The 27942-nt window shown below is 44.7% G+C and overlaps 1 pseudogene; it reads right to left on the reverse strand.

Moving 5' to 3' along the window:
- Positions 1 to 1581: 1581 nt before the first annotated feature.
- LOC127620103 (uncharacterized) lies at positions 1582 to 27162 on the reverse strand (annotated as a pseudogene).
- Positions 27163 to 27942: the final 780 nt, after the last annotated feature.

The following is a 27942-nucleotide window of genomic DNA, read 5'->3' on the forward strand; positions in this document are numbered from 1 at the left end:
TCTCGTCTATCGCAACAGGAGAAGCAGAGAAGGAGAGAGAAAGGATTGTGCTTGTATTGTGGAGCCGTTGGCCACATTGCTCTCCAATGTCCGGTAAAAGCCAGCGCCTGCCAGTAGGTAAGAGGTTACTGACGGGTGGTTCTATACTGACTAAATCCTCTTTTTCTGCCACTCATCTCACTGTCAGTTTAAGACTTTCTGCTCAGAGCATTGACTGTGAGGCTCTGATAGACTCGGGGGCAGAGGGAAATTTTTTAGACTTTAACTTCGCTCAGAGACTCATGATACCTGTGGTGACACTCCCTCAACCCATTTCTGTAGTAGCGCTTAACGGCCAACTGTTACCCTCTGTCACTCATTCCACGGCCTTAGTGAGACTCGTTACCTCTGGTAACCATTCTGAGGAGATTGAGTTTCTTTTAATCCACTCCCCTTCTGCACCTGTGGTACTTGGCCATCCCTGGCTGGCACTCCATAACCCGCATATTAATTGGTGCAGGAATTCTGTTTTGTCTTGGAGTGAATATTGTCATGCTTCTTGTTTAATGTCTGCGTGTTCTCCAGTGTCTTGTGTTGTGTTTCAGGATGAACACGCGGATCTATCTAACGTGCCACGTGAGTATCTTGACCTGAAGGAAGTGTTCAGTAAGTCTTGGGCTGCTTCTCTCCCTCCGCATCATCCCTATGACTGTGCCATAGATTTACTGACAGGTATGTCTCCGCCTAAAGGCAAGTTATACTCACATTCCGTTCCGGAAAGGGAGGCCATGGAGAAATATATTTCTGATTCTTTAGCCTCTGGGTTCATCCGTCCCTCCTCTTCTCCAGCGGGGGCAGGGTTCTTTTTTGTGGGTAAGAAGGATGGCTCTCTGCGACCTTGTATTGACTACCGAGGGTTGAACAACATCACGGTAAAGAATACTTATCCTTTGCCGTTGATGTCTTCGGCTTTCGAGAGGTTGCAGGGAGCATCCATCTTCACAAAATTGGATTTACGCAATGCTTATCATTTGGTCCGCATAAGGAAGGGGGATGAATGGAAAACTGCTTTTAACACCCCCAGGGGACACTTTGAATACTTGGTCATGCCGTTCGGTCTGTCTAACTCCCCTGCGGTTTTCCAGGCACTCATGAATGACGTGCTGAGAGATATGGTAGATCAGTTCTTATATGTCTACCTGGATGACATACTGATATTTTCTTCTTCTCTCCAGGAACACGTTCAGCACGTCAGACGCAGTGCTCCAGAGACTGTTAGAGAATGGGCTTTTGTCAAGGCGGAGAAATGTTCGTTCCATGCTCAGTCGGTTCCATTTCTGGGTTATATCATCTCCTCCGAGGGGGTGCGCATGGATCCCGACAAGGTTAAGGCTGTGGTGGATTGGCCAACCCCAGATTCCCGTAAGGCCCTACAGAGGTTTCTGGGGTTCGCCAATTTTTACCGGCGTTTCATTCGCAATTTCAGCCAACTAGCCGCTCCTCTGACTGCCTTGACCTCTTCCAAGACGACGTTCAGGTGGTCTGGTGTAGCTGAAGCTGCATTTACCAACCTCAAGAGCCGTTTTGTTTCAGATCCCATTCTTATAGCCCCTGATCCTTCACGTCAGTTTGTGGTGGAGGTCGACGCGTCAGAGGTGGGGGTAGGAGCGGTTCTTTCTCAGCGCTTGCCCGCGGACGACAAGATGCATCCTTGCGTGTTTTTTTCTCATCGTTTGTCTCCTGCGGAATGTAATTATGACATTGGTAACAGAGAGTTGCTGGCAGTCAAGTTAGCGTTGGAGCAATGGCGTCATTGGTTAGAGGGTTCAGGGGTACCCTTTATTGTCTGGACTGATCATAAGAACCTTGAGTATATCAGATCAGCTAAACGAATCAACTCCAGGCAGGCTCGGTGGGCACTTTTTTTTCGGTCGTTTCGAGTTTTCCTTGTCGTATCGTCCGGACTCCAGAAACATCAAGCCTGATGCTTTGTCTCGTATTTTTGATCGTTCCGTTCGCCCGTCTACTCCCGAGTGCATTTTTCCTGAGACTCATTGTCTCCACACTCGTTTGGGAGATCGAGTCGAAGGTCCGTGCGGCCTTAGAAGGGTTAACGCCTCCGCCCGATTGTCCACCGAGTCACTTATTTGTACCGGAGGGGTCAAGGTCCGACGTAATCCGGTGGGGTCATTGTTCCAATATAGCATGTCACCCAGTAGCTAATCGCACCAGTTTTTTGGTCAGGCAACGATTCTGGTGGCCCTCTATGGCTCGCGACATTCTGAGTTTTGTATTGGCATGTTCGGTCTGTGCTCGTGGTAAGACTTCCAATCGCCTACCGGATGGGTTACTCCAACCGCTGTCTGTCCCTTCTAGACCCTGGTCCCACATCGCGCTAGATTTTGTCACTGCCCTCCCGCCCTCCCAGGGCAATTCGGTCGTTTTGACCGTAGTGGACCGATTCTCGAAGGCGGCTCATTTCATTCCCTTGCCTAAATTACATTACATGGCCTCCCGATGGACGTGGTCTCTGACAGGGGTCCCCAATTTATTTCCAAATTTTGGAGAGACTTTTGTTGTTTATTGGGGGCGAGTGTCAGTCTGTCTTCTGGGTTTCACCCTCAGAGCAACGGGCAGACTGAGCGTGCCAACCAAGACTTAGAGAGAGTGTTGCGATGTTTGGTTTCTCAGAATCCTTCCTCCTGGGGCCAGAAGCTTTCATGGGTGGAGTACGCACATAACTCGTTACCAGTGTCATCCACGGGCCTATCTCCATTTGAGGGTAGTGTAGGGTACCAGCCACCTATTTTTCCCAGTCTGGAATCCGAAGTTGCGGTCCCCTCTGCTCACGCCTTCGTCCAGAGGTGCCACCGCACATGGACCAGAGCCCGCGAGACTCTGCTCCAGGTGGGGGCGCGCACTAAGGCTAAGGCCGATCGCCACCGGTCAAAGCCTCCCGTGTACGTTGTGGGTCAAAAAGTGTGGCTTTCTACTAAGAATATTCCGCTCCGTTCCATGTCTAATAAACTAGCTCCTAAATTCCAAGATCATTAGTCCAGTGACAGTCCGTCTCAAACTTCCTCCAGCGTACAGGAGAATTCACCCCGCCTTTCATGTCTCCAAATTGAAACCGGTTTTTTGGTCTAAACTTAATCCGCCGATGCCGGTTCCCTCACCGCCGCGACTCGTAGACGGGGAGCCTACATATTCGGTTAATCGTATTCTGGACTCAAGATGGAGGGGACGTGGATTCCAGTACCTGGTGGACTGGGAGGGTTTAGGTCCGGAGGACAGGAGTTGGGTTCCTGCTAGGGACATACTGGATCACTCCCTTATCGTGGATTACAATCGTCAGGTAGGCTCTCCTGGAAGTGCCAGGAGGCACTCTTAGGGGAGGGGGTACTGTCACGGTTCATCGATCCATGTGTTCATTTTGTATATCTGTTGGTGTATTTATAGGTGTGGGGTTGTGTGTGTGTGTGTGTGTGTGTGTGTCAGTGCTTGTTTGTTGCTTAGCACCAGCTGATTACTCTACTGCCGTCAGCTGCTACTAATCACTACTGCTTGTTAGCTGCCTTTATCTAGCTGGAAATCATCATGCTTGGTGTCGGTTCGTTATTCATGTTTGTATTCTGTTACCCAGTTCCCCTTCTGTCACTCTCTCCACGTTGTGTCGGAGAAGCGACACTAGGGGTCTCTCTTGAGCGCCGATATTCACCTCTGATCTTATTGAAAAGGGCCAATGGGAGTTGGCAGTCGGTATTTGCATACCCCGCCCCCGGACATACGGGTATTTAAGCGGGGCAAATACGGGAGTTCATTCAGAAAATTTTTTCGGAGCCGAAGGTCTGTCTGCAGTTTGCTGCGAGTTACACGCCACTTAAACGTTCCTGTTTTCCTCTGACGATCTGCATGCTGTTGGATCTTGACGGCGCACAACAGCAGCTTTCTCCTTCTCAGTGCACGGCATGCATTGTTGCCCCTGAGCGCTTCGACAGCGCAGACACGTACACACACACACTGTGTATTAAAAGAGTTTTTACTAAAAGAGTAATTTTCTCTAAAAGAGCAAACACAGCGGCGTTGAACGTCCTTTTAAGGACGCGTCTTTTTCAAGATGACTTTCCGCCCCTGTGTCGTTCCTGGATGCGGTAGAGTGCTCTCTGCTTCAGACGGCCACAGGCGCTGTCTTGTGTGTTTGGGCCGCGATCACACCGAGGCGGCGTTTGTGGATGGTTCATTTTCTCACTGCGAGAACATGACCATGACCACGTTGCGGTCGCGGCTCGCTTTGAACAGAAAGCAAGCCACCCCAGCTGCACCCCGCATTGCTCTTTCTTCCCACGGGATCAAGGACGGTGCGGTTGGCGCTGGGGGCGATTTGGGGGCGGCAGCGGGTGCAGTTTCGCCGGGTAGCCCCCCGCGAACCTCCCGTTCCCCGACACGCTCGCTGGTCTCCGTCCACGCTCGCGGCGATAGCGGCTCGCCTCACGGCCCGGCTGTCTATCCTCCCGAGTCCGAAGCAGATGAGCTCGCCGCTGCATCGGAGAGTGCGGTGTCTGATGCCGAGGACTCCCCTAGACTGCCGCCTTCGGGCCAGCAGGCCCAGGCTGAGGCCGACGCATCCCCCCGGTCCCTTTCTTCCCGGAGGTGCATGATGAGCTGACGTCTACGTGGAGAGCCCCGCTCTCCGCTCGTCTAGGTGCCACCTGCTCCACTCTCTCCACCCTCGATGGCGGAGAGCGCCACGGGTACGACGCGATTCCCCAGGTTGATAGGGCAGTTGCGCACCATCTATGCCCCGGTAGCCCTACCTCCTGGCGGGGTCGCCCCGTACTCCCATCCGAGCCCTGTAGGACAACATCCTCGCTTAACACGAAGGCCTACACTACGGCTGGATGCGCTGCCCCCGCCCTGCATGCGATGGCCCTCCTGCAAGTCCACCAGGCCAAAGCTCTCAGAAACATGCACGGGGGTGGACCTGATCCTGATGTGTTGCAGGAACTGCGCTCAGCGACCGACCTCGCCCTGAGAGCGACGAAGGCCACAGCGCAAGCGTTCCTGAGACAGCCAACCCAGAGCCGAAGACGTTAGCTCCGGAGGTGGTAAGACCGCTCCGTCCCCCGGTGGAGGGCCGGGAGGAGAATCCTTTGTTTTTTCATTTGCCACACCCTCTGACGGGGGCTGTGGTACCCACATTCTCAATAAAAGAGCTATTTCCTTTGCCTCTGGGTCACCTGGCCCGCAAATGCCGTTTTCACGGCAATGTGCTTTCAGATCACAACAGTCCCGGTACACCGGACGCGGCGATCCCGCCTTCCGCCTGCCCACGACTGTCCCCGGCCGGCCGGTTTAGACGAGTCCAGAGGACGCCAACACCAGACCTCCTCCTCAGTCAAGAACCCGCCCCTGCCGGGCGGCGGAGCAAGGTAAGTGCTTTGAGTCTATTCTCAGCACCTCAGCCTCAGGCCGCAATGAAGCCGCCCGGCGCTGCATTACCTGTTCCGCCCAGCTGCGAGGCCCGCCCGGTACGTCCAAAATACTCGTTCATTTGGTGCCCCTAGCGCAGAGCTGGGAAGCGTGGCTTTCGCTTCCCAACGCATCACGCTGGCTGCACCGGACCATTCGACTCGGTTACGCTAATTCAGTTTGCCCGGCTCCGCCCCCTTCAGGGGCGTCCGCTTTCCGCAGTACACGGCGAGCACGCCAGTTCCCTGCGCCGCGAAATCGCGACCCTCTTAGCCAAGAGCGCGGTAGAGCCCGTCCCTCCAACCGAAATGAGGAAGGGTTTCTACAGCCCTTACTTCATTGTACCCAAGAAAGGCGTGACTTACGACCAATCCTGGACTTGCGAGTTTTCAATCGGGCCTTGTTAAAACTCACGTTCAAAATGCTTACGCAGAGAAATATTCTGGCTGGCGTTCAGCATCTAGATTGGTTCGCAGCGGTGGACCTGAAGGACGCGTACTTCCACGTCTCAATTCTGCCATGACACCGACCCTTCCTATGGTTCGCGTTCGACGGCCAGGCGTTTCAGTACAAAGTCCTCCCCTTCGGCCTGTCTCTGTCCCTCGCGTCTTCACGAAAGTCGCAGAAGCGCCCTTGCCCGCTACTGAGTAGCCGGCATCCGCATTCTCAACTACCTCGACGACTGGCTCATCCTAGCACACTCTCAAGAGTTACTATGCACACACAGAGACCAGGTGCTCCGGCACCTCAGCCGCTTGGGGCTTCAGGTCAACTGGGAAAATAGCAAGCTCACTCCGGTTCAGAGCATCTCTTTTCTCGGGTTGAAGTTAGACTCAGTCTCAATGACAGCACGTCTCACGAGCGAGCGTGCTCAGTCGGTGCTGGACTGCCTCGCTTCCTTCAAGCCAGGCACAGTGGTCCCTCTAAAACTTTTCCAGAGGCTCCTGGGGCATATGGTGTCCTCGCGCCGCTGGGGTTGATCCATATGAGACCACTCCAGCGAGTCCCGAGACAAGCATGGCACAGCGGCACGCATCGGGTAAGGATCACCCCCGCCTGCCTCAAAACACTCCGACCCTGGACAGACCTCTGCTTTTTACGGGCAGGAGTGCCCCTGCAGCAGGTGTCCCGACGCGTCCTGGTCACAACCGACGCCTCCCGGTCCGGGTGGGGTGCCGTGTGCAGCGGGCACGCAGCAGCGGGCCGTTGGAAAGGGGCCCCGCTGCGTTGGCATATCAATTGCCTGGAGTTGCTGACCGTCCTTCTTGCTCTCAGGAAGTTCCTCCCATTAATTCGGGACAAATATGTCCTCGTGAGATCGGACAGCACCACGGTGGTGGCGTACATAAATCGCCAAGGCGGCGTACGCTCCCGCCACATGTCACAACTCGCCCACCGTCTCCTCCTATGGAGCTAGCAGCGACTCATGTCAGCAAGCTCAACGTCATAGCGGACGCGCTATCACGACAACGTCTGCCCGGCGGGGAGTGGAGGTTTCACCCCCAGTCGGTCCAGCTGATTTGGGAACGGTTTGGCAAGGCTCAGGTAGACCTGTTCGCCGCCCAGGAAACCTCCCACTGCCCACTCTGGTACGCCCTAACAGAGGCTCCCCTCGGGACAGACGCGCTGGCACACGGCTGGCCCTCGGGGCTGCGCAAGTACGCATTTCCCCCAGTGAGCCTTCTTGCACTGGTGCTGTGCAAGGTCAGGGAGGACGAGGAGCAAGTCACGTTGGTGGCCGCACGTTGGTAGCTCCTCCCTGGCGAATTCCCCTGAGAAAGGACCTCCTCTCTCAGGGACGGGGCACGCTCTGGCACCCGCGCCCAGACTTCTGGAACCTCCACGTCTGGTCCCTGGACGGGACGCGGAAGAGCTAGCCGGCTTACCGGCGACCGTTGTGAATACCATCAACCAAGCCAGAGCCCCCTCTACCAGGCACCTTTACGCCCTAAAGTGGCACTTGTTCGCAGATTGGTGTTCTTCCCGAGCGAAGACCACGCAGAGATGCTGCGATTAGGTCAGTGCTTCTGTTCCTACAGGAGAGGCTGGACAGGAGGCTGTCCCGTCCGCCCTCAAGGTGTATGTTGCTGCTATCGCCGCCCACCACGATCCTGTAGGCGGCAAGTCTTTGGGTAAGCACGACCTGATCCTCAGGTTCCTGAGAGGCGCCGGAGGTTGAATCCCTCCCGGCCAGGCCTAGTTCCCTCCTGGGATCTCTCGGTAGTCTTGGCAGGACTCCAGAGACCTCCCTTCGAGCCGCTTCGAATGAGTTGGACTCAGGGCCCTCTCTCTTAAGGCGGCCCTGCTGATCACGCTCGCCTCCATTAAGAGGGTCGGGGGACCTGCAAGCGTTCTCTGTCAGCGACACTTGCCTGGAGTTCAGTCCGGCAGATACGTCTGTGATCCTAAGACCGCGACCGGGCTATGTGCCCAAGGTTCCTACCACACCATTCCGAGATCAGGTAGTGAACCTGCAAGCGCTGCCCGGAGGAGGCAGACCCAGCCCTTTTTTGCTGTGTCCAGTGCGCGCCCTGCGCATTTACCTGGACCGCACACAGAGCACCAGACGCTCTGAGCAGCTCTTTGTCTGCTTTGGGGGACGGCAGAAAGGGAATGCCGTCTCCAAACAGAGGCTCGCCCACTGGGTTGTCGATGCCATCACACTGGCTTATCACACCCAGGCCGTGCCCCTACCCTTACGGGTCCGAGCTCACTCAACAAGGGGTGTTGCGTCCTCGTGGGCACTGGCCAAGGGCACCTCCCTAGCAGACATCTGTAGAGCCACGGGTTGGGCAACACCCAACACCTTCGCGAGGTTTTACAACCTCCGCGTTGAGTCGGTTGTGTCTCCTGTTTTCTCAGGTCCGAGCCCGTAGAACTCGGTAACACTTAGACCGACCGGCCGGGTGGATTGCTTGCGCCCAGCGCCCTTTTCCTGAGGTCAAGGTAAAGTAGTGCGCCTTCTTCCCAGGGCGCCCCACTCCGAGTCGGGCCCCTGGTCGATTCCTCCCCAGCCCTCCGGGTCCGCGGTTCAGCGGAGGAACTCGCCGACCCAAGCCACTGCAGGTACCCTGATGGCCACCCCGTACTGGTATAGGGGCTCCACAGGTAAAATAAGAAGGCCTCCTGTTCGGACTCCCCCTGTGTGTAATTCCACGGTTCTGTCCCCTTACGAGCGGACCCCCGTGTCTCCCTTAGGCAGTTACAGCTGCCTCGGTCGCCGTGCTGTAGCAACTCCCCCCTTTCGAGGCTGGATCTACCACCACACCATACTTTCCACACGAGCCCTAAGACGGCCGTGTGACGTGTCTACCACTTTGCCTCCCCAAGAAAAAGGGCAGGTGTGGTCTCCGCAGGGTCTGGGTAAGACCCCTTCCCTATATGCGTGTAAGGGCCCCGGCCGTGATTGCTCTATGCGAGAAACATAGAGAGAAAAGAGGCCCAGCCAGGCTGGCCCGTTCCCATGTTGGCAAACATCGCCTTGTTCCCCTCCCAGGGTAACTAGAAGGACTCCGATGTTCTTATGGGGCATTGGGGAAGGGTACGTGCAGCCAGGTACAGACGATGCGTGGCACTGGATGAAATCCCTGCCCGCCTCTGTATCGGCGGTCCACGTACAAGGTTCAGTGCATGGCAAGATTTGAATGGGTCCCCTAGTGTCGCTTCTCCGACACAACGTGGAGAGAGCGACAGAAGGGGAACATTTGGTTACGTATGTAACCTCCGTTCCCCGAGGGAGGGAACGACACGTTGTGTCTTTCCTCCGCCATGTCGCTGAACCGAGCCACTGTTGTGGCCGGACCATTTCCGGCTCCTCAGAAAAATCCTGAATGAACTCCCGTATTTGCCCCGCTTAAATACCCGTATGTCCGGGGGCGGGGTATGCAAATACCTACTGCCAACTCCCATTGGCCCTTTTCAATAAGATCAGAGGTGAATATCGGCGCTCAAGAGAGACCCCTAGTGTCGCTTCTCAGACACAACGTGTCGTTCCCTCCCTCGGGGAACGGAGGTTACATACGTAACCAAACGTTCCTGTGTCCTAGTTCCTTGCGGGCGCTTCCCGTTTTCCTCTGTACCTCCAGTCTACTGAGGGATCGTCTGGGAGATTGTATCCTGACTCTGGCCTGAGTCCGCACTGTATTTCCAGTCCTGCTTATCTCTTTTCGAGATTGTGTACTACTAGGTCGCCCGCCTGTAAACGCGGCATTTTGAGTATTTCCCTGTGCTGTCCGTCATTAATAAACTGTTCACTTGCACTTGGATTTTGAGACTCATCATTGTGACACTCTCAGTCTAAAATTGATAAGTGTCTGCTTGAAACAGAAACACAAGAGCAGATTTTGAAGAAATATCCATAAGTTGTTTTATTTCATTTTATTTTGATTTGATTTGATTTTTATATGTAAAATGATGTGCCTTGACAATAATGTTAGATAGAGTGATATGAAGGAGTTAAAACAGCTCTCCTCATCAATGATTAAAGATTTTATATATTCAGAGGGCAATCTAAAGGGTTTATACTGAAGTCAACAGATTAAGTTGAAAATTCATCTAAAAGTATAAATGTAGGTTCAAAAACTATCTAGAGACTATTATTGAATTAAGGTGATGTTTTTAAATTAAGCTTCCTAGAAGCTTGACAGGGCTTTGTTCTGATGTTAGACCCCACCATGATACATAGTTTTGTGTAACATTTGCTAAAGTAGCAGAAATAAAATCTGAATGGAAATTAATGATCTATAAATGAGTTCAATTTTAGCATATTTTACTTTTACTTTGGACAATTTTAATAGATTGATGAATTTTTAATAATGCTTTTTTGAATTTAACCATGTTTTGAATTGTCTCCATATTTAAGCATTTGTAGATGTTCCATTGGCTGTGTCGGTTCTCTGGTGATACTCCCAGAAAAAGAAAATATCTGTTTACTGATACCAAATTATTAAGGATTGATTACTGAGCAGTATCAAGACCAGTGGCAAGAGGTGATGACCCAATGACGGGTAAGACTTGACAATGGCATAAAAGGCTAAGCAATGGTAAAGGCTAAGGCAGGGGCATCACCGCCCTGGAGACCTGCCCAAGAAGCTTTGAAAGGTTTTTAAGGAAGTGGATGAATGCTCTTAGATTAGAAGCATCAAAAGTGAGGTCTAGAGGAGACCTGCCCAAAAATGGAAAGTTCCACTGAACCCGACAGCATTTTAATAACCGCTTTACTAAAATAACTTATCACAGTGTTAAATACCAAGCATTCTGTCACTGTGTTGTCAGGGGATCATACCCTGTGTAGATGATTATTCTAGATTGTTTTGTGGGTAAAGTTTTGAGAACCGTTGCAGACAAAGGAGTGCTTGACGTTTTTATAGAAGTATTAAACAAACATGGGAATGTTTGTATGATAATGAATTTAGACTGGAAAATGATTTAGTACTTTTACTTATGCTTTAATTGAACTCATGTACATTGTAAAAGTAATGAAGAATGGAAAAGATACATGGTGGTGACTAAAGATTAAGATTGCTTGTCTTGTTTGTTTGTAACAATATAAATTGAATTAATTAATAAATAGGGTGCAGGGTTGGCTACAATTGGTATAATAATTGAAACAACCATTCTTGAGAGGGGGATAATATTATATTGTGTGTTACCATTGATTAAATAAAAAACCAGATGAAGTACTGAATAATGAAAATGGTCCAATGCAACAGAAAGACCAAACTGAGAGGAAATTGATTACTCCAATGATATGTTATATATTTGATCATTCTTTTATTGATTTAATACTCTGAATTACTCTGATGCAGCCTGAAACTATGGAAAACAGCTTAGCTTGCAGCGAAAATTAATTGATGTGATACAGACATTGAGAGACCTTGGGAAACAGGAGGAAATGAAATGTATGTGATAAGTGAATGAGTAGGGGTTTTTAAGATAAGGAACACCTGGAGGAGGCAGAGGACCCATGTGTTATTTAGTGCTAGAAATGAGATGCAACAAATGTATGTGAGTGTGCACACATTTACTAGCCTACAAGAAAGTGTGTAGCAAATGACTGTAATAAGGGAAATCATTTAATATATTAATCATATGAATGCAGAAAGTAATGATTGTTAGTTAATATAAAACATGTAACCATATGAGGTGATTACATTGTTCTTTATGAATATAAAATGAAATAGTCATGCTGTTGCCATCATTGAAGCAAGTTAGGACAGGATGACCCACTGAAGGAGAGAAGGTGGAAAACAATTGCGGCCTACAATACCAATGAATAAGAAAGACATATTAATATGGATGTTATTACTGACATACTTACATTTACATTTACATTTATGCATTTGGCAGACGCTTTTATCCAAAGGGACTTACAGTGCACTTATGACAGGGACAATCCCCCCGGAGCAACCTGGAGTTAATTGTCTTGCTCAAGGACACAATGGTGGTGGCTGTGGGGATCGAACCAGCGACCTTCTGATTAACAGTTATGTGCTTTAGCCCACTACACCACCACCACTCCACTGGGACAAGTGTTGCCCCCAATACAGGGCCTACTGGAGAAACGTCCCAAGAAGGACCAGGATCCCTAGATGAACAATTCTAAGAAAGCATACTGCAGAGTGGGTTCCCTACAATCAGCCTTGGGAATCTTGGATGGCCTTTCCAATGAAACTGACCTAAAACTAAATAATCCAGAAAGTGATTTCAGAAAGTACAGAGCACTTGACGGACTGTATTGAAGTAACTATGAATATGGACTTCCCAACGATGAATACGAGGCAAGATTCAGACGAAGAAGAGCAGTAAGCACAAAACCAAGAACTCGAGGAAGAAGATGATCAGCAGGAACCGGCTACAGAATCTGAAGAAAGAGAAGAGGAAGTAGAAGAGGGACAAGCGAAAGTAGGGGAAGAGCACGCTGTGGCAGAAAGAGGAATTGAAGTAAGTGCCGCAGTAGAGCAGGAAAGCATAGAAAGTGAGACGTAAGTACATGTCACAGAGGAACAGGACCAGGAAGGTGAAGAAGGAGAAAGACAAGAAGAAAGTGATCGTCCTGCTGAAACAGATACAGAAGCAATTGAAGGAAATGAAATGGGCCAACAAGCGCAGTCGTTCGATGAAGTGTTGTGGGACAAACTCAAGGAGGTATTAGTGTGGATGATGCTGTTACTAACATATTTGGGACAGGTATTGCCTCCCATACAGGGCCTACCAGAGAGGAGATCCAGGAAGGCCCAGACTCCCCAGGCGAAGGACCGTCACAACGACCATGGTATTTTGAATTTCTTACAATTGACATCTCAGACCTTCAATATTATTCCCCCGAATGAGCAGAGACTAGATAACATAGCACGAGAAATCAGAAAGAAGCAAACACCTGGATCACTAAACAAAGGTGAACCCGGAAAGCAAAGAATCTGGATAAGCAATTTGGCTAAGCAGAACAAACCGAATAATCCGCCTAAAAAGACACCTGACAAAATATTCACCCAAAGACTGAAAAAGCCAATACATTTTGAAAATGATATGGAACCCATAGAGTCAGCAGGAACAGAGTAACTATTAGAACACGCAAATCAAAATGACTGGTATAAATTGGCCAGATATACAGCTAAGCAAGCAAAAATTACAAACTGTGTAATGTGCTCACCCTCTCCATTGAAAAAATTGGTATTATGCCAAAAATTGTGGCAAAACAGGGAGAACAGTATTCTGCCCAGCAGAATGTTTGCCATTCTTGGGTCATCCAGAATATGATAAATATTATAAGATGATAGGGTGGGGAGATGAATGCAGAAAATTAGACGTACGTGTGGACAATGAGAAAAAGAAAGCCCATTATCATATACAATAAATTGACAACTGGAGAATGAATGCTTTAACAAAACTAAAGGAAAAACAAATGTAGGACAATTTAAGGGCAATTGCGCAGTAATATGGCATTTAGATGATGAAATGTTTTTTAATGGTAATGTGATTAGGTTTAGTGGACCGCAATATGCAACAGCGACATTAGGACAAAATTTTACTGCGAACCTAACTCCAGGATGTCTAGGTGTAGTTGTCGGTCATTGCCTTACAGGATGTGAAAATCAGACTCTAGTATCACCTGCGATAAAAATCCATGAGGAACAAATGGAAACTATAGCGGACTATTTTTGGTTATGTGGGAGAGGTCAATTGAAACCCGCACTACCTAAAGGCTGGAAAGGACTGTGCGCAAGAGTAAGGCTAATACAAGAAGTAACTATGGTAGAATGGGACCCATCTGAAATCCAAACTGCACCAAAACCTTTAGTACACAACAAAGCAAGGGTGAAAAGAGCGTACGCCCCAGATCATGATGTCTACTTGGATGAAATTGGCCAACCAAGAGGAATACCTCAAAAGTTTAAAGCTAGAGATGAGATTAAATCAGGCTTTGAGTCAATGTTCATATGGGTAACACCCAACAAAAATTTAGAATGGATTAATTATATTTTCTATAATCAACAGAGATTTATAAACTATACTGACGAGGCACTGGCGGCATTAGGAGACCAATTAGCAGCCACTAGTAAAATGGCATGGCAAAATCGTCAAGCACTGAATTGGTTATTAGCAGATAAAGGAGGAGTATGTGTTATGTTCAGAGCAGATTGCTGTACATACATACCAAATAATACATCTCCAGAAGGAGCATTCACCCAGGCAATGAAGAAACTGCATGACCTGCGAAAGGAAGTTAAATCTAATGCAGGTAGAGATCAGCTTGTTGGGACATGGTTTGATGATCTTTCTGGTTCATGGAAGATGGGGCTAATGAAAATAGATATAATAATAGTTATAGGACTGACCTTATTTTGATTATTGTTTTGTTGTTTTATACCCATTCTGAGATCAATAATGACTAGAACAGTGGCTAAACAAATGGTAACTGTTTCAATGCAACCACCGGGAACAGGGATAGAAACTAGGTACTGTACCATTGGGCCAGGATTGGATGAACTTGATGAGATTTACTGAGAAGCAATCCAGAAATAACACTGGAATTTAAGGGGAATTTTATTTTTTAACACTTTTCTCATGTTTTTGATAGTAAGGGAGATAGCATGACTATTGTACTTTCATTTTACATAACAGAATAGATAGCATCTCAAGAAAGGAGTTAGAGGGTGTTTTGTTTGTTATTTTTGACATATTCCCCTATCACTCTCAATGTAACCAATTACTTATAATGATTAATGAAGTATATCTTTATTACAATGTACCTAATCAAGTAGAAGTAGTGTTGCTGATGATTATGTTTAAGCATAATATACCTATGAAGTAATTGCCAAGAGAAGACATGTGAGGGAGTCATTTGAAGAAAGGAGTGACGAGAACCTCAGTGCTTGGCTGCAAGAGCAAATAGACACAACTGGTGGTTTAAAAACCAGCTGTCTGCTCCAAAACACCACCAGATAGCGCTCCAGGCTACCGGAATTGTCTGTGAGTTCCTCTGGCAACGAAGGATGCATATTACTATGTTACTTTTACTAGTGTTTTGTTAAGCATATATATATATATATATATATATATATATATATATATATCTTCTACTTAATGGATAATCAATTGTACTCTACATCACGCAAGGCTTTCCAGTTGCATGCACATGCTTATTACAAATGAGTTGATTTTTGTCACCCACCCCCAGGAACAGTGATAGCTAGAGGACTGGGATCTTTTACTCCTTCCTAGCCAAGTGTGGAGGGAGAGGTTTGGTCCCAAGTTCTGCAGAGTGCAGCCCCATAAAGATGGCATTGGATAGTGGACTGAGTGGCCTACTTTGGCTACATGATGAAATGGGACAGGCTGGCTTGTGTGACTGCACTCTGGTTTGAGGGAAATAGAGTGTGAGACTTTTATAAGTCTCAGAGGTGGGAGTATATAGTATATTTTTCAATATTCTAGTATGTTTTTATATATTTTCAATAGTCTAGTATGTTTTTATATATCAAAATACTTATATGAGTTTCCAGGCCTTCATGTGACCCAGGAGAGAGCATATGAGGTTACTAAAAGTGTTGATGCTGCAGAGAACACAAAGAATGGTATATAACCTTGAAAAAGAGGTGTATTTCTTCAAAAACAAAATATGTATTTCTTCAAAGACAAAATGTGTTTCTGTTAATCAATAGTATACTGATGAGAGTCCTTGGTGTGTTTCTTTTGTGCTGGCATGTATCTTTTCAAAGATACTTTTAATCAGTTATTATATGAATGGTGTCTTGTTCTAATAAGCTGAATGTATGATATCTTTGCAGCTGGTGTTTTGCTTTTTCTGTTAATCAGTAGTATTCTAACATATATCCTTGACGATATCTCTTGTATGATATGTTTCTGCCATGGGGTTTTGTCTGGATGAGTTAAATATCTTTGGAGCTTGCATTTTCTTTCATTAATCAAATGATAATGTGAAGGAACAAACAAGGCCAGCACGCCCAGGCTGAGGCTGATGCGCAGGTGACCGACATGCTTTCCCGAGTTACAGACAGGAGCAGTCTGGCCTCACTGTCAAACATCTACAGTAACTGTTAATAATCATCAGACATTACTTTAAAAGCTCACACAGCTGATGTTATTCTTCATGTAACACTAACATGCTTTAGTTATATAACATGTTATAGTTACATGCTATTTTTTTATCATGTTTATAACTATTTATTTATTTTCAAAAGGGAGACTTTTTTTTACACATACTTCAAAAAATAAATGATTTCAAGTTTTAATTATAATAAAGTCATATGTGTCTTTTTGTGTATGTCAGTGGCTCAGTAAAAAGTCTGGGAATGGAATGTAGGGAAAGGTACATAGACATTCACACATACATGACTTACATATGTTTCCTATTCACTTCTTTTGAAGCTAAAGAAAATATATGATGAGGCCCCTCTTAGTGGAATGTTTTTACATAGGGTGAAATTGTTCACAGTATGTAACTGAAGCCTTCTGGTTTGAAGATGGAGAAGGTATAATGGTGGGGCGCTAAAGATGTTTTTCTGCTCAAAACACTAAGAAACTATATAAGTGAAGAATGATATATGGAAGGTTTTAGCCACGCCTTGTGAGACCTATGTAAATGAGTGCAAACTCAAGACACATCAGTTGTTTCTGCAGGGCAACTCGGCTTGTTATCTCTGATAATAAAGTCTATTTTCTGGTGTCAAAAACTGGGCAGAAACCACAACAAAATTGGCGATTTCTGGATGAGCAACAAAAAAACGGCCACCTAAAAGGTAAGCATTTTACTTATTTAATTTTGTGTTGCTTGCCAGTTTACCTGTGGTGGTAAAGACACTCAAAACTCTTCCAAATTTAAATAGTAAAAGGACTAAAAGGGTTTTTGATTCCAGAAGAGAAATAATTGCATGCAAAGATCTGTTTTTACTGTTAATATGATGATACATAAAAAAAGATAAAGTAGGCCTAGGCATATTCCTCATGTGTTGAGGAATTAAAAATATTACTCATATGTTGAGGAATTAAATAGTACACAGATTTTTGACCAACAAGGCAAAAATGGTGTAGGGAAAAATCCTGCAGGTCACCTAAGAGGGGTGGTAGAATAGCTGCGTTCTAGAATTGTATTGTGTTTTTGTGAGCTCTGTAATAAGTGTGAAATCTCTGCAGTTGTGAGTGTATTTGTGTCTGTGTTTGAAAGTGTGTGTATGGAAGTGTATGACTGAGTACAAATATAAGCCCAGTACAGGGATTGCAATGTATGATGTGTCCTTAACAATAAAAGGAACACAGTGTGTGAACTAACAATAGGAAAAATACTAAAAACGACGAGACATCACAGCTGTAAAACAAAATGTGCATGAAAGAAAAAAGTTAACTTTTGGCTGGCAGAACACAATTTAGTCATGGGCTGTTCTATTAAAGCAACAAAGGAAGCCTGGTGTAAGATTAACTAAACTGAGAAAAAGCAGCTGTTGATCAGTCATAACTCCTAACTAGACTGTAGCAAAGACAATTTTTTAACTCAATACAGAGAATTTATACAATTAAATGATATAACTGTGCTTACAAGTTCATTTCACAGTGACAAGTAAGAATATTAAATAATAGAAAACTTTAAAGTAATTTCATTGACTCATTAATTTAATGCATTGTTTTGCATTAAACTAAAGTCAAATAATAGTTGGATTTTAAACAAAGGTTGTATTAAAGATAAGTGTTGTTATAATACATAAGGTATAATTATGGCAGCCACGCCTGTGGACATATTAGGATTAAAATTACATTGTGTAAAGAACTTATAGATAAACTCTCAAACAAATGGCAAAAAATAACTGAAGATATGATGACAAAATGGCCAAAGGAAGGGACATTTGATGTATCTTTGTGTGAGGAAATGGAAACATTGATAAAAATTACAAAACTAAAGATAAGAGTAACAAAAAGAAAAAAAGAAGGAGAAGAGGCCCTTGTCAAACCACCTCCATATGTGCCCTCAGAAGGTCAGTTCCCAATACTCAAGGGAACTGTAGAGCTTCTAGGAGAAATGCAGATGGAGTTAGAAAAAGAAAGACAAACAAGACTGGGAGTCAGACCGAAGGAAAAAGAGAGTTCAGAAAAAGTGAGAAAAACCTGCCATTAGATTGTTATGAACAAGCACGGGCAGCTTTAGAACAAAATTTATTGAAATACGATGAAGATACTGTATGTGAAAAAGAACTGTTAGGGCAAGTGAGAACAGAAGAAGAGGAGATTGAAGCAGAAGTGCAAGTAATAGAAGCACAAATACATAAAAGAATTAAAGAAACAGAAAAAGTAATACATCATAATAGTTAAACAGGGAGCAGCTTTGAGTATAACTGAGAGTAAATTTGTAAAAAATTGGTTTAATGTAGTAGATTCTGCTCCACATGTATCCTTATATTTAGGGAAAAATTGGAATGCAAAAGATTTGGGGCCAATGGAAAACAACCATCACCAATCAGCAATTCTGCTGACAAAAATTAAATACAAATTTTGAGTGGGACTTCATTTATGGGAACTCCTCAGGAGGTAGTCATCAATAAAAATACAAATGCAGATTATAACAACACACAAATTGGTAGAGACTATTGATGCTGAACTATTTAAAGAATTGGAGCATCAGGTACCAAATGAGTTATGGTCTCAGCATGACACAGATGTAGAACTGGTAAATTCAGCCAGTCCAATAAGAATACAACTTAAGCCAGGTGCACGCCTGCCAAAAAAATCGCAGTACCCTTTACGGCCTGAGGCTGAAACAGGCATAAAAGACACTATAGATGGTCTAGTAAAAGCAGGAGTATTAATTGAAACAAACAGTTACTGTAATACTCCAATTATGCCTGTGATCAAAGCAAACAAATCTAAATGGCGCCTTGTTCGTGACTTACGAGCAATCAATAATATAGTACAAAATTGACCGGCTGATGTTCCAAATCCGCAAATCCTGCTGCTGACAAATGTCCCTCCTGATGCCAAGTACTTTACTGTGATTGATTTATGCTCCGCCTTTTTCAGTATTCCGGTGGCAGAAGAAAGTAGACACTTATTTGCATTCATGTATGCTGGTAAGCAGAGCCACCATGCTTTTTCTGCTGCCTCCACGTTGTTGCCTATGGCTCTTCTTTGATTAGCACCTTTTATGCCCAGCGTACCGTAGGCCTTGCTCAGGGAGTAACTAGCAAATCCCCTACTGCCCACCTCTACTGACATACACCTGGTCCTCCATCCGTTCCTCTGACAATCCTCCACCAGTTCTTGGTATTTCTCCCTTTTTCTCTCGAGCTTCCTCCATCCTCTCCTCCCAGGGCACTGTCAGCTCTAACAAGATCAGATGTTTTGTGGCCTCAGAGACCAAGATGATGTCAGGTCTCAATTTGGACTGGGTGATGTGTGTTGGGATTTTCAGCTGCCTTTCCAGGTCGACTGTCATCACCCAGTCTCGGGCCGTGGAGAGCAAACCTACAGAGCAGTTTTTTGATGTTTTCTCTGGCTTTTGTCCTTCCTTGATGAAGTGAATTGTCTTGGCGGAAGCTTGGGTGTATTGGCTGTCCTTGATCCCCTTGCTGATTGCCTCAGCGATGGATTTGTGGACCTGGTCGTGCCTCCATCGATACCGGCCCTCACCCAGCGCCTTGGAGCAGCTGCTCAGGATGTGTTCTAATGTTCCTATTTTGGAACAAAGAGGGCATGCAGGTGTTTCTATTTTGCCCCATGTGCACAGGTTGGATGGACTTGGGAGGATGTCATAGACCCCCTGAATCAAGAACTTGATTCTCTGGGGGTTCCACTTCCAGATTTCCTTCCAGGTGACGCTCCGCTCCATCGCCTGCTCCCACTTCATCCAGGCGCCTTGCTGCCGCATGGCCACTGCTCTGCTGGTTCGCTCTTCCTCGACTGAAGCTCGCACCTCCTCCTGTACCAGCCTCTGCCTCTCCTTTCCACTAGCAGAGTCATATCGGGTCGCTGTTAGACTCCCGAGTCCGGCTCTGCCTTGCGCCACTGTTCCAAGGATGGCCTTGTGCTTCAGCCGTGCCTCTGCCTGCTGGACTGCCTCGGCTGCCCTCCACTTCCTCCCTGTCCTCACAACAATCCCTGCGCCGGACACTTTGATATCTCTGGATCCAGAGTACTGCAGGTGTTCTCGTGTCCGTGCAACGATGAACTCCTCCCTGACTGAGCTAAAAGGCAGCCTGAGCTTGTTGGTGTTCCCATATAGCCCGATGTTACTCAGGCTATGCGGCAGGCCCAGCCATCTGTGTAGATAGCTGCTCACCTTCTGCTCAAAACCTTCCACCACTGTCATGGGGACCTCATAGATAAGCAGAGGCCAGAGGATTCTTGGGAGGATTCCATGCTGGTAGACCCAGGCCTTGAATCTTCCAGGGAGCCCAGACTTATCCACTGTTCTCAGCCATCCCTCTAGGTCAGCACCGGTTGCCTTGATGGAGTCTCTGTCATTCAGGCTGCAGTTGAAGACCTTCCCAAGGCTCTTCACTGGTCTCTCAGTAACTGACGGGATCTGGTGTTCTCCCAGTCTGAAACGGAATGTGTCTGTAACCTTCCCCTTCTTTAGGACCAGAGACCTGGACTTTGCAGGTTTGAAGCACATGCGTGCCCATGACATGAGTCTCTCCAACCCCTGGAGGATCCACCTAGCTCCTGGTACCGCCGTTGTTGTCACTGTGAGGTCATCCATGAATGCTCTTATGGGAGGTTGCCTTACTCCAGCCTTGCTGAGGGGGCCTCTGCACTCTGTTTCAGCTGCCTTGACCAGCATGTTCATTGCCAGTGCAAAGAGGGTCACTGAAATGGTACGCCAGTGATTATCCCCACCTCCAGCTGGTGCCAGTCAGATGTTAGCTGGCCAGTGGAGACTCTCAAGCTGAACTTACTGTAATAGTCCAGGATGAGATCTTTCACCTTCTGCGGTACATGGTGTTTCTCCAGTGCAACCTCCACCAGCTTGTGAGGTATTGAGCCATAGGCGTTGGTGAGGTCCAGCCACAGTACAGCCAGGTCCCCTCTGCCTTCTCTTGCTTCCCTGATAAGCTGGGTTACCACGCCGTGTGTTCCAGACAACCAGGAACTCCTGGTATTCCTCCCTTTTGCACAGACGTGTCGATGTACTTATTGCTCAACAGGAAGTTGGAGAGCCTCTTGGCCACGATGCTGAAGAAGATTTTGCTCTCCACACTGAGCAAGGAGATGACCCGGAACTGGTCGATGTTCTCAGACTTCTCTTTTGGTATCCACACTCCCTCCGCATACCTCCATGGCTGGGCGATCTTCCCTCTCCTCCAGATCTGTGATATATTTAATTGTAAATATAATTGAAATTGCTAATAAAAAATTGGTCGTTGGTAGCAGGTTAAACCCATGGAGAAACATTGAGATTAAATTGAATATCATAAATTATTTCATGTTGTCATCATTATGTGTATGTTGTTCACTAACTCATTCTTTTCTAGTCTCTCACCATTGTAGATGACCTGGCCAAATTATTTAATGAAGCGGCTAATACTGCAGGAGGAAGTCAGAGGGGAAAAAAAGACTGAAAGACGTGGGCTATTATCTGATTGGCCCTCACACTATCTTGACTGCTGGTAATCATTACTGAATTGACATTACAAATGTGGATTAAATTTCTCTGGATAAGTTGATTTCAGTCTTATATGACTAATTGGATTTTTGACTTTCCAACTGCCATCCATGGGTTCAATACCCATGTCTAAATGGTTCTGAGGGTCTAAATTTAAATCCAGCATCTAACCGCTGAGTTATTGATTTAAAGAGACAATATTACAAATATATGGCAATTGAGAGTTACATATTGGATTGGTACTTGCCTACATTTTCCAGAGTACCCTCACTTTAAAGAAAAAGGGTAGTGGGTGTTACAAAAAGTTGATGGAGTATCTTTTTCTTGTACAAATATTTCCATTTTGAGACAAATCTATGAAAGTATCACTTTAGAGGCATACAGTTTCTGCATAGTGACGTTTGTCTCTACTATTTAACTGAATAATTTATCAGGAAATGCTGAGGATATAAGAGAATAATAAATGAAAAATCTTATTGTTAAATTATGCTAAACATTAGGATATAAAAGATAAGACTCATGATAAATTAAAAGGATTTAATGTCTTTTACTGATCAATTATTTCAAAACACAAGAGATTTGATGAATTTGAATTGTGCCTCTTTTATACTTTATTTTGTTTAAACATTTATTTACTTTTCTGTTTTAAAAAGGTGATTTTTGTTGTTTCATTAGATAGAATGGAACTTCCTTCTCATGAGAGAGTAAGAAAACAGAGAAAGTAATCATTAGAGAGTTTATCAACGGAAAGAAAAAAGAAGGAATAAGATAGGTGTTGTAAATGTAAAGATCTGCTTGAACAGAAGGCTAAAGTAAGTTGAATTGAATATAAAGAGAATTGTGGCAGGGCGGAGGGCAGGGCCGGGTAGTGTTTCTACACACCCAGTCCCTTATCAGGCTAATCAAGCCTCCAAGAGGGATAAAGGCCGACTGCGGAGGATGGTGCGGGAGAGAGAGATAATTTGTGTGTTTGTCTTTTGTTTAAGTTAATCATTAAAATATTATTTATGTCGTCAAGCCAGTTCTCGCCTCCTCCTTTACACTGGTGCCGAAACCCGTGAAGGAGGAGGGATACGTCGTAGTAGAGTTCTCGCCACTACCGTCCACCCCAACAGAGCAGCCGTGGCCATCTGGGGACGAGGAGCCCGGCCACCTGGAAGCAGAGGAATGGCTGCCGACCGCAAGGGGAGAAGGGGCTCCTAACCGTTGGCCTGGAGCGGTCAGGGCTGCTGCCAGGGGCGGAGGAGTCACATACCAGCCTCTGTTTCCCTCCCCTTGTCCCCCCCATCCAGGTAGACGGGGATGACCTGCCAGCAGACGGGGCGAAAGGCACGCCCCTCCCCAGGGAAAGAAGGGGGGGGGGGGGTGTACGTCATGCTGGGAGCTCCCCAGCCTGAGAGAACAAGGGAGGAATGTGGCAGGGCGGAGGGCGGGACCGGGTCGTGATTCTACACACCCGGTCCCTTATCAGGCTATTCAAGCCTCCGAGAGGGATAAAGGCCGAATGCGGAGGATTGTGCGGGAGAGAGAGATCGTTTACGGACATGTCCGTCATGTGTGTGTGTTTGTCTTTTGTTTAAGTTAATCATTAAAATATTATTTATGTCGTCAAGACGGTTCTCGCCTTCTCCTTCCCATTGAACTGTGTTACAAGAATGTTGAAAAAGAAAGGGAACGCTTGTGTTTTATTAAATATTTGATGCTCTAGTTTTAGAAATCATTAAGGGAAATAATGCAGGTTCATATAGGAACATACTATGTGTGAAAAATAGGAGTGCCAAAGGAAATAAAAAGACTCCAAGGTATATGGCGTTTTCATGAAGCATAGATGGTTGCATCAACTAAGATCAACGCATGGTTTTAACTTATGCGTAAGGGGGGGAAGTAATAAAAAATTATTAAATAACAGGAATATTGGTCTACTCATATGCCAGTGCCAGAAGGACCATTCAAGCATTTGTTTATGTATTATGTGGACATGAGAAAGATATATTTAGCACATGGCTGGAAACAGTGCTATCTGCAGATCAGGGATCAGGAACAGTAATCAAATTTCTAACGAGAGAAGAAGGTTGAAAGTTCTGGAAGAGGTTTTTTTGAAGATGGTGTAAAATGGAAAAGTTTGAAAGCAGTCAGTATAATTAACTTATAATGATCACTTTTTTCACTGTTGAAGGATAACTTAAATGTATTATTGTAAGATTCTAAAATGAAAAAGAAGGAACAGCTGTAATGAGATGGAATGTCCCCCTCTGAACCCCTCCCCTTTCTCACTCTCTGTGTGATAAGTGTCTGCTTGAAACAAGAAACTCAAGAGCAGATGTTGAAGTGTGCTAAAGGCACATCTTTAAATTGTTGAATTTTCTTTGAATTTTATTTTATATGGAAAATGATGTGATGTGACACAATGTTAGATACAGTGATACGAAGGAGAGGTTCAAACCGCTTTCCTCATCATGATTAAAGATTTTAAGGGCAATTAAGGTTTTCCCAATTCAGAGGACAATTTGAAGTTAAGTGTTTATATTAAAGATTCATTTGAACGTTCATCTGAGAAAATAAATGTAGGTTAATTATTGATTAAGGTGATGTTTTAAATTAAGCTTCCTAGAAGCTTGACAGAGGCTACCCTGTATTTTTTTTTATTCTGATATTAGTTCCCACAATTATACAAGGTATTTTGTGACATTTGAAAAATGGGAGCAGAAATACAACTTGAATGAAAATTTATGTTCTGGAAATTAGTTCAATTTTAGCATTTATTTAATTTGTTCAGTTTTAATAGACTTATTTAATTTTGAAAAATGCTTTGTGAATTTAACCATGTTTTGAACTGTCTCCATATTTAAGCAGTTGTAGATGGTTCCATTGACTGTAGCGGTTCTCAGGTGATTCTTCCTTAAGTAAAATAAAATATCTGTTTATGGATACCAAATTATTAAGAATTGGCTGATAGGACTGAGCGGTATCAGACCAGTGGCAAGAGGTGATGACCCAATGACAGGTAAGACTCTCCAATGGCAAAGAGGCGGGCGACCTAAGGCAGGGCACACCGCCCTGGAAACCTGCCCAAGATGGGAGGGTAATATGGGTTTAAGGAAGTGGATGGATGCTTTTAGGTTAGAAGCATCAACAATTACACTGGAAAATACTAAGCATTCTGTCACTGTACATCAGGGAATAATACCCTGTGTAGAATATTATTTAAAGATTGGATTTGGGGGTAACATTTTGAGAACCGTTGCATATAAATAAGTGCCTAAATTGTTAAAGAAGTATTAAACAAACCTGAGAATGTTTGTATGAGGAAGAATTAAGATTGAAAAATGATTTTTACTCATGCTTTTATTGAACTCATGTACATTTGAATATTAATGAAGAATGGAAAAAGAAAACATGGTGGTGACTAAAGATTAACAAAGCTTGGCTTGTTTTTTATAATAATTTAAATAGAATTATTTAAGAAATGGGGTGCACAATTGGCTAAAATTAATGTAATGATTGAAATAGCAATCCTTGTGGGAGGAATAATATTCTGTTGTGTGTTACCATTGATTTTACATTCTTGATCTGAGCAACAGTAAGTAGATTACCTTGATCAATGTATATGGTCCAATGCAATGACAACTAACCTGGATGGACAGAAAGACCAAGATGGGAGGAAATTGATCCCTCTAATAAATATATAGAAGAAGATATGAAGAACCACACCCTGGGTGTAAGTGCTAGCCTAACCTCTCCCCACGATGTGCAAAACATCTGGGTTGAAGATATTTACACAAAAAAAAAACTCTTGATATTATGATGAATATTTTGTTTTATGTTTGATACACTCTACATAACTATGATATCCACATGCAAGACTGAACCAATTGGACACTCATGCTTATAAAATTTGTATATGTTTCATTTTTTTAATGAATATGGAGACAGAATCTTTTACTCTATTTCAAAGTTGAGTAGAGATGTTTGGTTCTGTGATCCCCACCGGAATGCGGTTGCATAATCTGGTCATTGGTAGTGAAGCTGTGTGACTTAATTTAGTCACTAGTTAGCATAACTAAGGCGACTGAATTGTGAAACTGCACTCTGAGGAAAGAAAATGAAAATGTGACTTCTGAAAGTCACAGAGGGGGGATATGTGGAATATTTTTATCAAGTTAAATATAAATTAAGTATAATCAAACATAAATATAGCCATTTATAATTATTTTAAATATATATTTGTTTTTGATGGTCATATGTGTCTTTTTGTGTATGTGAGTGGTTCAGCATAAAGGTCTGAGAATTGAATGTAGGGAAAGGTACATGGACATTCACACATAAATGACTTACATATGTTTCCTATTCACTTCTTTTGAAGCTAAAGAAAATATATGATGAGGCCCCTCTTAGTGGAATGATTTACATAGGGTGAAAGACGGGTCTCCTGCAGCTAATTCCAATGACAGCTCCAGTCAGCAAAAATTTAAATAACACAGAGATAAAAATTCCCATTCTCATATAAGAACAAATCCCTGTCAACCTGCTAGGTTATATATACTATATATAATTATATACTATATATTAAATGGATTTACACATTTGGTGCTCTCCAGATATATAGACAACAGGGGCATCAAAGAAATTACTTTCATAAAAGTTCAAGAACCTAAAGAGCCACAAGCAAAAATATATTGGCTAGAGGATTAACCCTCTGGGGTCTGAGGGTGTTTTGGGCCCTGGAGAAGTTTTGACTGCCTTGACATTTGTGCTTTTTTCAGTTGTTTAAAAACATATTAATGGCTAAAGTCTGATAACACTGTATTCCGCACGAACTTGGATACAATAATATGTGAGCAACATGCGTGTACAGGTTTGTTTTTTAAGAAAATAATGTTTATGCGTGGTTTTCAGTCATTGAAATAAGGTCAAGGTCAAGGTAACTTTATTTATCCCCGAGGGGCAATTTAGATTACAGCCAGCAGTATCAAATATATTAATCAAACAACAACAATAAACACAACCACAGAAGAACATAATTTATATTTGAATTTACCGGGTATTGTTAACAATGGTGATAACAGTCGGAATAAATGACCTTTTTAATCTGTTTGTTCTGCATCGCGGCAGACTATATCTGCGCCCGGATGGCAGCAGCATAAATTCATCCCACAAGGGATGACTGAGGTCAGCCAGGATGGCTCTCGCCTTCTTCAAGGATCTGACCTTATACAGGTCATGTAGGTCATTTAAGGGTGTGCCAACAATTTTGCTGCATACCTTCACGATACCTTGCATGCGATTTTTCTGTTTAATAGAAAGTGACCCGTGCCAACAGATAAAAGAGAAAGTAAGAACTGATTCAATAAAACAGGAATAAAACATTTCCATAAAAACAGTGTCGACATTAAAACTACGAAGCTTACGAAGAAAGTGCATGCGCTGATGTGCTTTTTACACACAGCATCAACCTGGGACTCAAAGCACAGTTTACTGTCGATTACAGTCCCAAGATATTTGTACTGCTGCACTAGTTCAACTGGCTGATTGTCCATCACAACAGGGGAAATGACAGTGGGATTTCTTCTAAAGTCAATGCACATCTCTTTCGTTTTTGCCATATTAATATTTAAAAAGGAGGATTTGCACCAATCAGTAAAATCATCCACTACAGGACCGTGTTCGGGGTCATCACTACTGAGAAGGGACACAATGACAGAATCATCCACAAATGTAATAATGTGGTGCCTTTCATGATGGCTTTGGAATTCATTTGTACATAAAACAAATAAAAGAGGGGAGAGGACACAGCCCTGGGGGGACCCAGTAGAAGAAAAAAGTGCATCTGATAAAACACTGTTCACTCTCACCCTTTGTGACCTCACTGTTAAAAAATCCATTAGCCAGCAGATCAGTCCAGTATCAATGTTATAAGTGTTCTTCAACCTGTCTGCTAAAACATGGGGCTGAATGCAGTTAAAAGCGGAGGAAAAGTCAATAAATAGTAGACGGACAAGGGACATGGCCCCCTCGAGATGTTTAAAAACCATGTTTAAAAGTGTCCCTATTGCATCGTCCACACCTCTGCCCGACCTGTAGGCGAACTGGAAAGGGTCTAACTTATCCTGTACATTGTCCAAAAGTGCATCCTTCATATAAGGCCATATAACACATACTAAACATTTGTCCATAAGACTTGAGAACTGAATCTTGTAGCCTACAATTTTTGCTACAAAATGATGTGAAAACCATCCTGATCACTCATTCATACAAAACAATATAGTAATTGAACTTTTGTAAGACACTTTTAGTGTTAGATAGGTCATATGCGAGGAGGCGTGAACTATCATGAATATGGATTGTAATTCACACTTGAGGAGACAAAAGACCCCTCCCCTGGG

This window comes from Xyrauchen texanus, chromosome 1 (assembly GCF_025860055.1).
Source record: "Xyrauchen texanus isolate HMW12.3.18 chromosome 1, RBS_HiC_50CHRs, whole genome shotgun sequence".
Lineage (NCBI taxonomy): Eukaryota > Metazoa > Chordata > Actinopteri > Cypriniformes > Catostomidae > Xyrauchen > Xyrauchen texanus.